This window comes from Polyodon spathula, unplaced genomic scaffold, assembly GCF_017654505.1.
Source record: "Polyodon spathula isolate WHYD16114869_AA unplaced genomic scaffold, ASM1765450v1 scaffolds_1763, whole genome shotgun sequence".
Taxonomy (NCBI): domain Eukaryota; kingdom Metazoa; phylum Chordata; class Actinopteri; order Acipenseriformes; family Polyodontidae; genus Polyodon; species Polyodon spathula.
Genome location: NW_024473238.1, coordinates 4027 through 19270, shown reverse-complemented (window position 1 = coordinate 19270; position 15244 = coordinate 4027). Strand labels below are relative to the sequence as shown.

General features: G+C 39.5%; 5 non-coding genes across 5 annotated transcripts; 3 read left to right on the top strand and 2 right to left on the bottom strand.

Moving 5' to 3' along the window:
- The first annotated feature begins 1084 nt into the window (after positions 1–1084).
- Positions 1085–1157, top strand: trnav-uac. Its single transcript has one exon. It is a non-coding gene; the product is annotated as a tRNA-Val (tRNA).
- Positions 1158–1697: 540 nt separating this feature from the next.
- trnaw-cca lies at positions 1698–1769 on the top strand. The gene has a single exon. It is a non-coding gene; the product is annotated as a tRNA-Trp (tRNA).
- An 11103-nt stretch (positions 1770–12872) lies between these two features.
- On the bottom strand, positions 12873–12946 carry trnai-aau. Its single transcript has one exon. It is a non-coding gene; the product is annotated as a tRNA-Ile (tRNA).
- A 1114-nt stretch (positions 12947–14060) lies between these two features.
- trnak-cuu lies at positions 14061–14133 on the bottom strand. Its single transcript has one exon. It is a non-coding gene; the product is annotated as a tRNA-Lys (tRNA).
- Positions 14134–14833: 700 nt separating this feature from the next.
- On the top strand, positions 14834–14905 carry trnam-cau. Its single transcript has one exon. It is a non-coding gene; the product is annotated as a tRNA-Met (tRNA).
- Positions 14906–15244: the final 339 nt, after the last annotated feature.

Sequence of the window (15244 nt, the reverse complement as noted above, 5' to 3'; positions counted from 1 at the left end):
TGGAGGTATATTTTGGGTCATTATCTTGCTGTAGGATGAACCCATGACCAACTAGGCCTATACCAGAGTGTATTGCATGGCGCTGCAAAATGCTGTGGTAGCAGTTTTGGTTCAGGGTGCCACTCACTCTGTGCAAGTCGCCGACTCTGGATCCAGCAAAATTATTTTTTCACCGAAATACCTCGTACAAAGCATGCAACTTCTCTGCCAAATTTAATCACAGGCAGTTTTCTCACCGGTTGACAATTCCAATAATCTGTCTCTCTTTAGAATGCATATGAAATCGTGGGAGGCGCTGTGCGACTTTTTTGACAGACTGCTACTTCTCTCACAAAGAGTAAACTGCCACAAAACACAACGCCATGTTTTCACGCGGTTTCGAAAAGGGGACCATTCTCGTGTAGGCGAACGTCATAACCACTACGCAACAAAAGCAGTTTGCTTGCATTCGCCTGTGCTGTAACTGAGACCGTCTTCTGCTACAGTGTTGCTAGTGCGCGACTCGGCAATGTATGTTTAAAGGGCAATAGACAAAGCAATCGTTAAGTTGCATGTTTCCATAAACACATTTCAAACTGATCATTGGAAATGTTTAACAATTAGGATATATATATATATATATAATATATATATATATATATATATATATATATATATATAATATATTATATATATATATATATGTGTGTCTTTATTTGTTTATTTATTTGTCTTCTCAGTGATCTGTTATTTGCAATATTAAATAAAGTTAATACATTAAATAGTACAAGTTTTGATTCAGAGTATTTTTCAAAGCTTTCAACAAATAATCTATTTATATAAACAATAATGCAATCTGTGTAGCTATACTTAGATACTCTCTTGTTTTTACGTAAATTTTGCAAAGCACCTTTACACATTTTACTATGTATATGGGGCGAGCTATAGAAAAAAAAGAAAAAAAAATACATGATTTGTCGATTGAATAAATGTTAGCCTGTGTTGGGCTGGCAAGTTTAATTCTTGAAGACAATGCCGAAGGGTCTGATTAACATTGAGATGTTACATGTAGACAATAATGTAGATTATTGAACTGACCTGTGTAGGTTCCATAGTGTAGTGGTTATCACGTCTGCTTTACACGCAGAAGGTCCTGGGTTCGATCCCCAGTGGAACCATTTGAGCTTGTTTTTAAATTATATTAGTCCCTGCTCAAGACAAAGTCCCTTGGTGTTGGCCGATCGTTATATTGATGATCTAAGGTGCCTGCTCCCATCGTATATGCAGGATTATTTATTCACACGTAAATACATACACATTTATTTCTGTTGCTGGTACATTCAGGCAATGCATTATTGCATTCTGCCACGTCATTAAATGAGCAAAGCCCATGTGCCAGTGCGCGTTCAGTGGAGACGCCCTAAGAGTATAAGTCTTCTGTGTCACTCAATACTGCCAGTTTCTCCCTGTTGCTGATATACTGATGAGCAATAAAGATCTTTCTAAAAGCAAATCACATTTTTTGTCTTTACTTTTAAAGCAAAGAATCAACACACTTCTGACAACTTCATAGCACTGCTGGCTAAAACATACTTTTAGTAGGCTGTTTCCCTTGAACCTGGTGATGCCGAGTGTTTTCCTATTAGCAGCGTTGATAGCATGTGTTTGGCACGCTTGCTGTGCAGTCTAGCATTGCATAACAATCCTCCCTGCACCGGGACCTCGTGGCGCAACGGTAGCGCGTCTGACTCCAGATCAGAAGGTTACGTGTTCAAATCACGTCGGGGTCAAAGCCCTCTTTGTTTCTATTCCACGCTCTCTTATTTTAAAGTGTTTGGATTTGAATCCGTCTGCGCATTTATTTATACAGTTAAGCCTACGCAATGTATTGATTGCAGCCATCAAACAGAAATGTATTGTATTGCTATTGATTGGTAGGGTTAATTTTTCGCTGCACAACAAATGAAAGTGACTCCTAAGTAAATGTTGGCCAGTCTTCAATGACATAGTTGAGTAATAAAGTCATATCAACCCTTCCATGCATGAGATATTGCAAATAGCTACACAGATACTAGTTTTGAAGAAATGTAAATTACAGCAAGTAATATTTTAGACCTTTAAGCTTAACAGACATTTAAGAATTAAAAACAAAGATATAATACAAAGGGGCACGTAGTCTGCAGCATTTGTACCTGCGCAGGGATACCCAGACGCTTTCAAATCCAGGGCCACGATCACTCTGTGCACAGTGTCAACATCTATAAGCATATCGCAGACAAAGAACAAATACAAATATTGCTCATTTTTAATATAACATTGACTCGAAACCGTGATCCCTGTTTCAGGAAGCCAGTGACTTATCCTTTAGGTGACTGGGGAACTTTCATATGGATACTAGTTAACAGGACAGTACACGACCGAGGGAAGAAAGCAATTATTTTACTGTCGTTTCATTGCCATATGATATTGTGCATCTTCAGAATATACGGGAATCCTGAAAACAGCATTTTAACATGTGAACGAAGCAATCACTCATTTTAATTAGCACACGGATTAACCTCTATTGAGAATTGCAGTTGTTGATTGACTTGCAAAGTAAACGTTTTAGAGCTCCATTTTTTTAAGAACGTTCAAGCGCTGCCTCACATGCAGCAGATGGCAGTATTTACCTGTTTCCAGTGGGTTTCCCTTTTCGTCTTTCTAGGCACAAAGGAAACAAAAAAGTAATTTGTAAAGAATATAACTTGGGAGAAAACTGAACAACGTTTTACAGCTCAATTGAGGAATTGAATGTGTCCAGTAACCGTCTATATTTCAGTATATCCTTGACTGTGAATATAAGTACAATGTCTTGCCATCAGTTAATCTTTTTTTGTTTGTTTTGTTTGAAATACTTTTCCAAGAGAAGAAAAACAAGCTAGCAGAGGATGGTTTCAATCCATCAACCTCTAGGTTATGAGCCCAGCACGCTTCCACTGCGCCACGCTGCTACGGCTGTGGTTTCATTGAATTACCAGCACAAGAAAAACAACTAAAGCGCAGTCATCGTTTTAACCAGCGACACGGCAGTGACCGGACTGAACTTTGAAAACCTTACAAATCAGAGATGATCTGTTTTTATTTATCTTTTCACCGAAATACCTCGTACAGAGCATGCAACTTCTCTGCCAAATTTAATCACAGGCAGTTTTCTCACCGGTTGACAATTCCAATAATCTGTCTCTCTTTAAAATGCATATGAAATCGTGGGAGGCGCTGTGCGACTTTTTCGACAGACTGCTGCTTCTCTCACAGAGTAAACTGCCATGAAACACAACGCCATGTTTCCACGTGGTTTCAAAAAGGGGACCATTCGCGTGTAGGCGAACGTCATAACCACTACGCAACAAAAGCAGTTTGCTTGCATTCGCCTGTGCTGTAACTGAGACCGTCTTCTGCTACAGTGTTGCTAGTGCGCGACTCGGCAATGTATGTTTAAAGGGCAATAGACAAAGCAATCGTTTAAATGTTTAACAATTAGGATATATATGTTAATTAATTAATTTATTTATTTGTCTTCTCAGTAATCTGTTATTTTCAATGTTAAATAAAAGTTAATACATTAAATAGTACAAGTTTCGATTCTGAGTATTTTTCAATGCTTTCAACAAATAATCTATTTATATAAACAATAATGCAATCTGTGTAGCTATACTTATATATTTTCTTGTTTTTACGTAGATTTTGTTACCTTTAGACATTTTACTATGTATACGGGGCGCTTTAGAAAAAAATGAATAAAAAAAGAAAAATCAGGGTTTGTCGATTGATTGAACGCGGGTATCGATCCCGCATCTTCACGCATGCTAAGCGAGCGCTCTACTGCTTGAGCAAGCATTTTCATTTTGGTGCTGCTGCCCTTCTCTTAAGGTTAGTATCGTAACTGCATAGGAGTGTACAGTTGTCCTACAGAGTTTGCTTTTTTATTGGCAATGTCGTCAGTCATTTGCAAATTCAGAAAATACATTAATGCAAATGTGTAGTAGAAACCTTTTATTTAGACTTCTTTATATCAACGAGAAACTTAAGTTATGCGTGAACGGCTTGGTTGTCTCAAAAGTTAGTTTGTATTGTTAATGTAACACCTCGCTGTTGCCCGTCATTGTATGATATAAAGCGTAGCGTGCCAGAACGGACGACGGTCTGCCAACATATGTTAAGACTATATTTTCAAGGATCATTTCTCGGGCGAAACATGTTTTGAAGGGATTGGTGTCGGTATTCATGACGAGGAGTGGGACTGTTTCTTCTCAGCACCAAGCGGACGGTGAGCGTGTTTTCGGTCACCTGCTCGCTGCTATTGCTGACCACTCCTGTCTTCCCTGGTCCTTGGGCTGGATGAAGGGGACACGTTACTGGCAGAAACTAAATAAATAAATAAATAAATAACATCAATGTACGCCTACGATTGTTCAAGCTTTATTTAAATCCTTAGCAAATTTAAAATGGATCATTTTAGGAACTTAAGGCTTGACTTTATAGAAGTTATGTACGTCAAGTTACCCGAGGAAATCCTTCAGAACTATACTTTTAAGACAACAGAACATCTAGCCAATTTGATTTGCACCCAGCTGGAGCAGACTGACAGTACTAAAGGCATTACTCTTGAAAAAAACTTGTCGTGTTTACTCCCCTTACTAGGAAGTGTCAAAGTTTGTACTCCTCCTCATACCGTGTTAGTAAATGGAAGCAGTCGGAGCATGCCGAAGTCGATCCTGCTATTGCTAGCATGTTTAAACGAGTGCACTATTTGAGCTCCTTCCAGTAATAGATCGTTTACTCTTCTCAATGATCCGCATCCCAGCCTGAGACCACGCTCCAGCGGCCGATTAAGAGGGATTTTCAAAGCAAAATAATAATGTGGACTCAAAATATTTTCCAGTGGCTTCAAGTAGCCTCTGACATAAACAATAATGCCATCTGTGTTCATAAATATATTGTGGTCGGAAATGGTAAACTGCACGAGAACAAGATTTTCTGATCAATTGAAACATCTCTTTATATGAAATTACCACATTGCTGCTGGTTTCCTTTAAATAATGTCTGCTTAAACAAGTATTTCAAATCCCTTTGTCACCTTACTAACAGGAATATGTTCCTCTGGTAGCGCATTTCTCTCTTTGTAATGTTTGCTAGTCCATTAAACACGAAGCACTGCTTCGGCCAATGCACAGTAGTCTTGCGTTCACAAGGTGACAAAACCGCCTTTCGATCGCTCTGCAGTACTGGTTGCTGGTAAATAAAAGACAATTTGGTAGGAAAAGAAAATGGATTGTACAATTTTTAATTTCCTGGAAGTTTCCATAAGTTTGCATATAATAGAAGTCAGGCTTACTGGTCTGTAGTTACCTGGTTAATTTTGTAGTCCCTTTTTGTGGATCGGTATTTGTTTGCAATTTTCCATTCTGACCAGTACCACCCAAAGATTTGACAGTGTCTTGAGTCTGGCGCCTTTGCATGATCTTGGTTAGCGGTTTGTAAATTACTTCTTTCATTTCTTTGAGTACTACTGGGAGGATCTCATCCGGCCCAGGGGGTTTGTTTATTTTAAGAGCTCCTAGTCCCTTTAACACTTCTGCCTCAGTTATGCTAAAGTTATTTAAAACTGGATAGGAACTGGATGACATGTGGGGCATGTTGTCAGTATCTTCCTTTGTAAAAACTTGTGAAAAGTAATCATTTAACATATTTGCTATTTTTTTTTCTTCCTCTACGATTTTGCCATTTGTATCTCTTAAACATTTAATCTCCTCTTTGAATGTTCTCTTGCTGTTGTAATATTGGAAAAACATTTTGGAATTGGTTTTAGCTCCCTTAGCAATGTTCATTTCTATTTCTCTCTTGGCCTTTCTAACTTCCTTTTTGACTTGCGTTTGCAGTTCCGTGTACTCTTTCTGCGTACTTTCTTTTTGGTCCTTTTTTAATGCTCTGTAAAGTGCCTTTTTTCGCTGACAGTTTTTTTAATTGATCTATTAAACCATTTTGGCAATTTAGTTTTACATTTAGATTTGTCTACTTTAGGGATATAATTGTTTTGCGCCTCTAGTACTACATTTTTGAAGAACAACCATCCTTCTTCTGTGGGTGTTTTCTCTATTTTACTCCAGTTCTACTTCTGTTAGTCTCTGTTTCATACCTTCATAGTTTGCTTTTCTAAAATTGTAAACCTTAGCTTTTTATATTTACTTTTGGGGATTTAAAAAACACTTCAAATGAGACCATGTTGTGGTCTTTTTTTGCCAGTGGTTCTCTGACCTCTGTTTTAGTTATTCTATCTTCGTTATTTGAAAAGACTAAATCAAGGCATGCCTCCCCTCTAGTGTCATCCTTCGCATGCGCTACCCACCGTTTTTTCCCATTTTATTTGGGGGTATTGAAATCCCCCATTAGTATGGCTTCAGTTTTGCTACACACATTTCTAATGTCATTGTATATTGGCAATGTCGTCAGTCATTTGCAAATTCAGAAAATACATTAATGCAAATGTGTAGTAGAAACCTTTTATTTAGACTTCTTTATATCAACGAGAAACTTAAGTTATGCGTGAACGGCTTGGTTGTCTCAAAAGTTAGTTTGTATTGTTAATGTAACACCTCGCTGTTGCCCGTCATTGTATGATATAAAGCGTAGCGTGCCAGAACGGACGATGGTCTGCCAACATATGTTAAGACTATATTTTCAAGGATCATTTCTCGGGCGAAACATGTTTTGAAGGGATTGGTGTCGGTATCCATGACGAGGAGTGGGACTGTTTCTTCTCAGCACCAAGCGGACGGTGAGCGTGTTTTCGGTCACCTGCTCGCTGCTATTGCTGACCACTCCTGTCTTCATCGGGGGGCTGGATGAAGGGGACACGTTACTGGCAGAAACTAAATAAATAAATAAATAACATCAATGTACGCCTACGATTGTTCAGGTCTTTATTTAAATCCTTAGCAAATTTAAAATGGATCATTTTAGGAACACTTTAATTAAGGCTTGACTTTATAGAAGTTATGCACGTCAAGTTACCCGAGGAAATCCATCAGAACTATACTTTTAAGACAACAGAGCATCTAGCCATGTGATTTGCACCCAGCTGGAGCAGACTGAGCGTACTAAAGGCATTACTCCAAAAAAACTTGTCGTGTTTACTCCCCTTACTAGGAAGTGTCAAAGTTTGTACTCCTCCTCATACCGTGTTAGTAAATGGAAGCAGTCGGAGCATGCCGAAGTCGATCCTGCTATTGCTAGCATGTTTAAACGAGTGCACTATTTGAGCTGCTTCCAGTAATAGATCGTTTACTCTTCTCAATGATCCTCATCCCAGCCTGAGACCACGCTCCAGCGGCCGACAGAGAGGGATTTTCAAAGCAATCTGTTTTGAATATTAAAATAATAATGTGGACTCAAAATATTTTTCAGTGGCTTCAAGTAGTCTGACATAAACAATAATGCCATCTGTGTTCATAAATATATTGTGGTCGGAAATGGTAAACTGCACGCGAACAAGATTTTCTGATCAATTGAAACATCTCTTTATATGAAATTACCACATTGCTGCTGGTTTCCTTTAAATAATGTCTGCTTAAACAAGTATTTCAAATCCCTCTGTCACCTTACTAACAGGAATATGTTCCTCTGGTAGCGCATTTCTCTCTTTGTAATGTTTGCCAGTCCATTAAACACGAAGCACTGCTTCGGCCAATGCACAGTAGTCTTGCGTTCACAAGGTGACAAAACCGCCTTTCGATCGCTCTGCAGTACTGGTTGCTGGTAAATAAAAGACAATTTGGTAGGAAAAGAAAATGGATTGTACAATTTTTTATTTCCTGGAAACATCCTTTATAGTAAAATGAACACATTTATTCCATTAAAAAATAAGTAATAATGTAGTGCGAGAAGTGGGATTTGACCCCACGCCTCCATTCAGAGACCAGAGAACCCAAAGATTGGAAAAGACAGCGTCCTTGAGTCTGGCGCCTTAGACCCAGCTGCTACCTGCGTAGCACCATCTAGGACATTTCTATATAAACCTGTTAACGTTAGGTGACAGTGTAACACCATATCACTACATCTTCCCTAAAAAAGGAAAAGCATTTTAATTCTGTTTAACCCTTAACTTATTTACGTATAAACTTTATTTTGGGGTCAGAGGTCGCTAGTACATGGCCCACCGTTGGAGAAGGTCTTTACCACCAACTCCTCTCTTTTGTTCTTTTTTATAAACTACAAAGTCTTTAAACCACAAAGGTCGCCCTGCCCTTCTCTCTGGCTGAATTCGTCTTGGCGGTGTCCTGGGCTCCCCCTCGCTTGGCTCAGGGCTCGCTTCTAGGGGCCCACTGCTGTCTGTCTCTTCTTCTGCAGGCCCTGGAAGAACTTGAAGATGTACCCTGTTCCTTCTCTTATCCCCAGAAGAAGTTTCTACAATGTATGAGCAAGGTGCCTCAGCTTTTCCTAACACTGTTCCAGATGACCTTGTGTTGGAGATCCACACACGTTGTCCTGGTGTCAGTGCAGTCTTCTGCGTGGTTTGGTGTCTCCTGTTGTAGTTCCGTGTTTGCTGGCTCTTCAGAACCTTGTCTTTTTGTCCAAAAGATTGTCTATTATGCCAACCTGGTGTATACAAAGTAAAATCTGGTTATGGTAGCTGCAGTTCTCATTTTCACCAGCAGATGGCAGCAGTCCCTTTGAAATGTGCTTTCCAGACCAAGTTATGGGAATAAATGCAGCTGTGAGTGAAAATGTATTGTTTTGACTGCTTATCTCTCCTTAAAGACTGCATATACCTTAATATAAAATTACTGCAACGATTTTATTTTGTGATGTCAAAGTCAATGTGAATTGAGTAACCATTTCCAGTGTTTTTCAGGTGTTTTATCAGATAAAACCGAAAATCAGAAGCGCTAAATATATTATTATTGTCATTTCTATTGTATGTATCATTGTGTATGTGTATAAATGTGTTATGAAAGCATATATTAAAAATAACATTGAAATATAAACCTGTATGCTAGGGTACGCAGACACTTGGTAGGTCTGGAAGGGGGGTACGTGACCATCAAAAGTTTGGGAACCTCTGCTCTACCATTGAACTGTTGCGCTCAAGCTATTATCTACCTATTAAATTGTCTGGCACATAAGCGTGGTATCATTGCCCATTCAACTAATTTTACCAATTGCCAACAAACCCATTATTAAGAAATCGTTTACTTTACAGAACTCTTTACAATTAATCCCTCGATAAGTAACCATAAACTGACTAGCTGTTTCTTAAAAGAGTATATTGTAATAACATGAAACAAGCCATGCCAAAGAAAGGAAAAAGGTCAGAAGCTGCAAAAAAAAGGCATGGCAAAACACCTAATTGACTTGTAGTCGAACCGACACCAGTGCCAAATGACAGCGAATCAGCTTCCTCGATCATTCAGACTTCCAATCTGATGTTCTCAATCACAAATGTTTGACCTGTATCTTCAGTATCTGCATCATACCACCAAGGTAATAACAAATACCCTGCTGTGTCTAGAGGTAATCAGTGCACCTGCAATGCACTTACATTCCTTGCTCTCTGTAATACAAATATAAATCTTCAATCTACTGACCTTGACAGAATGCTTGATTATGGTGATACTTTGTACCAAAGAATCAGGGAGGATTTAACCAGACAGAGTAAGTTTGTGGTGAATTGCCATCTTACATTTGATGCGTTTCCAGAAAATATTCAGCTAGAACCACATACTTATACAGTGTTTAAATCACCATCAACATATGGATTGCTGAAAGATAATGTTACAGACCATGACACAGAATTCCCCATCCTTGAAAGAGCCTTACAGTGTTTGTCATCAGGTGAGCAGCATGCATTACTGTTAGCAGGTGGCTACTGCATTGCAGTGTTCAAAAACAGTGCTGGAAGGTATGGCTTCTTTGACTCACACTCTAGAGACTCAGATGGGTTAGTTACACAAAATGGGTCTGCTGTGATTCCTGCAGCATCTGTAGAAGAAATGATGGATATGGCAGCTTGCATTTCCTTCCATGATGATTATGGAAAGAAAATGCTAATCCATGTTATTGTTATATCAGATCTACACAAACCACAGTGTCATAAGACCCTAACTGGGTTTAACATACCTGCTGAGGAATCACTACTTTCTGGGGCAGAAATGAAGTTGTATAAATAATGAAGCCTTTCATTGTAGGTGGTCCATAGCTTTCACAACTGCATTTTTCTTATTATTATTACAATGATATGCCCCTTCTCTATGTTGTATTGACAGCTTTGTTTTGATAAAGAGCTTATGTTTGATAACATCTATTACGATCTAGTATTTAAAATACATTTCAGTACATTTTGAAGTTTCTTGTGAACCTATTTGCAATTTTTCCAGATCTGCTTCCTCAGTTCCCTAGGAGGAATCATCCTGGGTGACACTGTGAGGAGAATAATGAAAAAAATGGCCACCTAATGGGTATGGGCACAATTCAGCCTGAAAGGGAGAAAGAGCAAAAGGGCTTTGGCAGACATTTCCCCCTGCCATGTATTACTAAGTAAGTTGGATGAAAAATGTGTGTTATATTTATGTATATAAAATAATGGAGATCAACACGAATGCTGCTGAATTTAACCAGAATCTTTATTTTGCTTCCGTCTCTTCCCAGGTTGCCCCAGCCGCTAGCTACATAGCCCTGTGTAGGACATTTCTATATAAACCTGTTAACGTTAGGTGACAGTGTAACACCATATCACTACATCTTCCTCCCTAAAAAAGGAAAAGCATTCTAATTCTGTTTAACCCTTAACTTATTTACATATAAACTTTCTTTTGGGGTCAGAGGTCGCTAGTACATGGCCCACCGTTGGAGCTGGTCTTTACCACCAACTCCTCTCTTTTGTTCTTTTTTATAAACTACAAAGTCTTTAAACCACAAAGGTCGCCCTGCCCTTCTCTCTGGCTGAATTTGTCTTGGTGGTGTCCTGGGCTCCCCCTCGCTTGGCTCAGGGCTCGCTTCTAGGGGCCCACTGCTGTCTGTCTCTTCTTCTGCAGGCCCTGGAAGAACTTGAAGATGTACCCTGTTCCTTCTCTTATCCCCAGAAGAAGTTTCTACAATGTATGAGCAAGGTGCCTCAGCTTTTCCTAACACTGTTCCAGATGACCTTGTGTTGGAGATCCACACACGTTGTCCTGGTGTCAGTGCAGTCTTCTGCGTGGTTTGGTGTCTCCTGTTGTAGTTCCGTGTTTGCTGGCTCTTCAGAACATTGTCTTTTTGTCCAAAAGATTTTCTATTAGGCCAACCTGGTGTATACAAAGTAAAATCTGGTTATGGTAGCTGCAGTTCTCATTTTCACCAGCAGATGGCAGCAGTCCCTTTGAAATGTACTTTCCAGACCAAGTTATGGGAATAAATGCACCTGTGAGTGAAAATGTATTGTTTTGACTGCTTGTCTCTCCTTAAAGACTGCATATACCTTAATATAAAATTACTGCAACGATTTTATTTTGTGATGTCAAAGTCAATGTGAATTGAGTAACCATTTCCAGTGTGTTTCCGGTGTTTTATCAGTTAAAACCAGTCTGGGGTCCTGATGTGTATAAGATCACAGAGGTACAGGGTACTACGTGTACTATAGTGTCAGTGGGGGAAGGAAAGGTTAGGAGGGTCCATCAGTCTGAGTTAAGGGCGTGTAGTGATTTTGCAGAAAGTACCGGAAAGGCAGAATCAGTGCTACCACCTCAACCAAAGGTGGGGATGGAGTCCGATTCATCAGAGAATGAGGGTGCAGTAATAGGTCAACCTCCTGTAGTGACACCGGTAGAGGCCACGAGCGTGGCCAGGCAGAAATGTGTTGAGTCAGCTTCAGGGGTCGCACCCAAACCCGCTCCCAGGAGATCCTCAAGGACTAGGGCGGGCATGCATAGAAATCCATTTAGACAGCCACAAACAGCAATAGGTGGTCTGGAGGTTACTAACCGTGAGTTCATTGCGCAAGTACTTTGTGAAGTGGAACAGGTGCTTGTAGAAAAGATCTCAGCTCCCAGGGCTAGGATACTCATAGAGGACTCTGACTAATAGCAGGGGAGAGTGTGACCGGGTGGTTAAAAGCAAGTGTTTTTGTTTATATATTGGCCAAATGCAGGACTATCCCTTTAAGGCACCGAGTTAAAAGAGAGTGCATCAGAACAGTTTCAGCAGAGCGCGAATATTTCTGGATGGAGAAAGAGCTGTGTTGAAGCACCGGTTGCGCAGATTTTCTGGGAAACCTGAAAAGAGAAATAGCAGGGGTGTATACTTTCACGTAATAAAGGTATGATTTTGCTATTGTTGATTTAGTCAAATGTTTGTATAGAACATGTTAAATTTGACTGTTTGACAAGAGATGTTGTAACACGTGGGGAGATGGCAGGCCCTGAATGATAATGTGTATCTGTTTCTTACAGAGGCCGCCACCACCCTCTTGCTCTGTATAAGATTGTTCACCTGTCTTTAAAACAAAACCCTATTTCTATCTTTACCTGCTCTATTCATTTGTACCCATCCCTTGCGTTACCTCTCTCTCAAATCATTCTTTTTTACAAATTTTGGTGAATAAACCGAGACCCTGAAAAGAACCCCAGACCCTGTGTGAGTGTGTTCAAAGAAAGAGAACAAAACATGACAACCCTGGTAGGGGGGGGTTTACATGAATACAAATGTATTCATTATTACAAATGTTGACAGAAAGGATGTTGTATTTACATTTTCACATGTGTGGTTGCCTTGCACAACTCTGATAGAGTTCAACAAAGGCAGTTGACTTCGGTTCACTATTTAGCCTGTACTGCCATCTACAGCATTACTGCAGGTGTGGTTTATTTAAAGAAGGAAAGTTATGGCCCGTACGAGGATCGAACCCGTGACCTTGGCGTTATTAGCACCATGCTCTAACCAGCTGAGCTAACCAGCCACACGGGTAAAGTTTTTTTCATGTTAAACTGAACAATACACATTCAAAGTAATGCAAAGACAATTACATGCATTCAAATTACCAAGCATTTAGTGGATGTTTAAGAAATAAATGAACAAAACAGATTTGTCAGAAGTGGGATTCAAACCAACGCCTCCAGAAAGACTGCGACCTGAATGCAGCGCCTTACACCGCTCGGCCATCCTGACTCACGCAGATGTGCTTTCTAAATACTGCAGTGCACTCCTGAACCTGCAATGCCTGACGCTGCAGTAAATCACCTGGGGGGTTGCGGGTACTTATTCTTTATCGGTTTATATTAAGGAGGGCGACCTGTTTCGTCGCTTTCTATATGGGATCACAAGGACACTCCTCTTACAGAAAGAAAATATACGGCAAACAGAGCGATCGCTTATCACAGTTATAAACAAATCACAACAGTCTGTTAGCAAATTAAATTAATCAAAAACCCACAAAGGCATTGCTTAAATGTTACAGATATATTTCAGACAGAATAGTTGTAACATAATTGAGTATATTTCTGAATAATCATCTCAAATCTCTATCATTTATTTTAAGTTCTTATGAAAGACGAATATGCTTGAGTATTATATTACAGAAAACACGATAACACTATGTAACACAATTTTTGTTCCTGGGTAGTAAGTGTTATTTCCTAATTGCTTATGCCTCAAAAGTATAGAAAATGGCTATTATTCCCCACAAACTTTGCTTTTGTGACCAGGACAGTGATATTTTGAAATATCGCTATTTCCAATGAGAAAACGGCAGCTTTTGTGTCTTTTCGTTCACATAAAGTCAGAAAAAAACAACATATGAATCCAAATTAACATGTATTTATACTAAAGTAATAAAAAAATGACTACAAAAGACTTAGAAGTGAGTAGTTTTTCGAGATTTAGAACTGAGTAGTTTTTCGAGATTTACAATTATACTGTAAATTTCAGGAAGGAAATATAAACACAAGACCAAAACTGTTGTATTTTCTGAGATACTGCCGACACCTTGCAAAGGACTATTAGGACAGATGGAAATATTTAATCTGGACTAATACAGTGCTCTGCTGCCTCTAAGAAACAGTACTCAAAACGGACGCCCAACGTGGGGCTCGAACCCACGACCCTGAGATTAAGAGTCTCATGCTCTACCGACTGAGCTAGCCGGGCTGATGGTAAATTCTTAAACATTTCCAAAGATCCGTTTGAAATGTGCTTATGTAAACATGCAACTTCCTTGTTGCTTTGTGTATTGCCTTAAAGCATACATTGCCGAGTCCCGCACCATCGACACTGCAGCACAAGACGTGGTCTCAGTTACAGCAGAGCGGAACGCAAGTAAGCTTATTAATGTTTCTGTAGTGTAGTGGTTATCAGGTTCGCCTCACACGCGAGAAGTCCCACGGTGGAAACATGGCATTGTTATTTTCTGGTTATCTCCCGTTTGTGAGAGAAGCAATAGTCTGTGTCAAATATTCGCACAGTGCTTTCCACGATTTAACATGCATTTAAAATGAGACAGGGTATTGGAATTGGCAATCGAAACTGGTGAGAAAACTGCCTGTGATCAAACTGAGCAGAAAAGTTGTATACTTCGCATGATATATTTGGGAGAAAAGAAAACAGATCATCTCTGATTTGCAACTTTTCCAAAGTTCACTCCCGCCACTGCCGTGTTGATGCTGAAAACGATAACATCAGTTTTTTTTTTCTTCTGCTTGATAATTCACAAGTGTAGCAGAGTTGCGCAAAATGTAAACAAAAAAAAAAAACAAGACTGTTTCGTTGTTTTGCATGCAGTCTGCTCAGAGGAGCCCGCCCAGCACTGAGGTGACACGGGGCTTTTGACTTGTTCTTTTTCCTGCTCTGTAGCAGAGTGGCGCAGCGGAAGCGTGCTGGGCCCATAACCCAGAGGTCGATGGATCGAAACCATCCTCTGCTAGCTTCATTTTCTTGTGCTGGCAGAGTAGTTTTCCTAAAAGATTAACTGAGGCAAGACATTGTTATATATTTGCAATCATTGAAATATTGGACATACTGAATTATAAGCACGTTGCTGGACACATTCATATCGAAACACGTTAAAAAGTGGAAGTGTTTTGGTAATAGATCGTTTACTGTTCTCAATGGTCCGCACTCCAGCCTGAGACTACGATCCAGTGGCTGACAGAGTGTTTTTTCAAAGTAGTATGTTATTTGGAATATTAAAACAATTTAAGTTGAATGTAACGGAGTGACACGTCACTTTATTTAGGCACGTTTGATTTTGTTATTGTAGTAT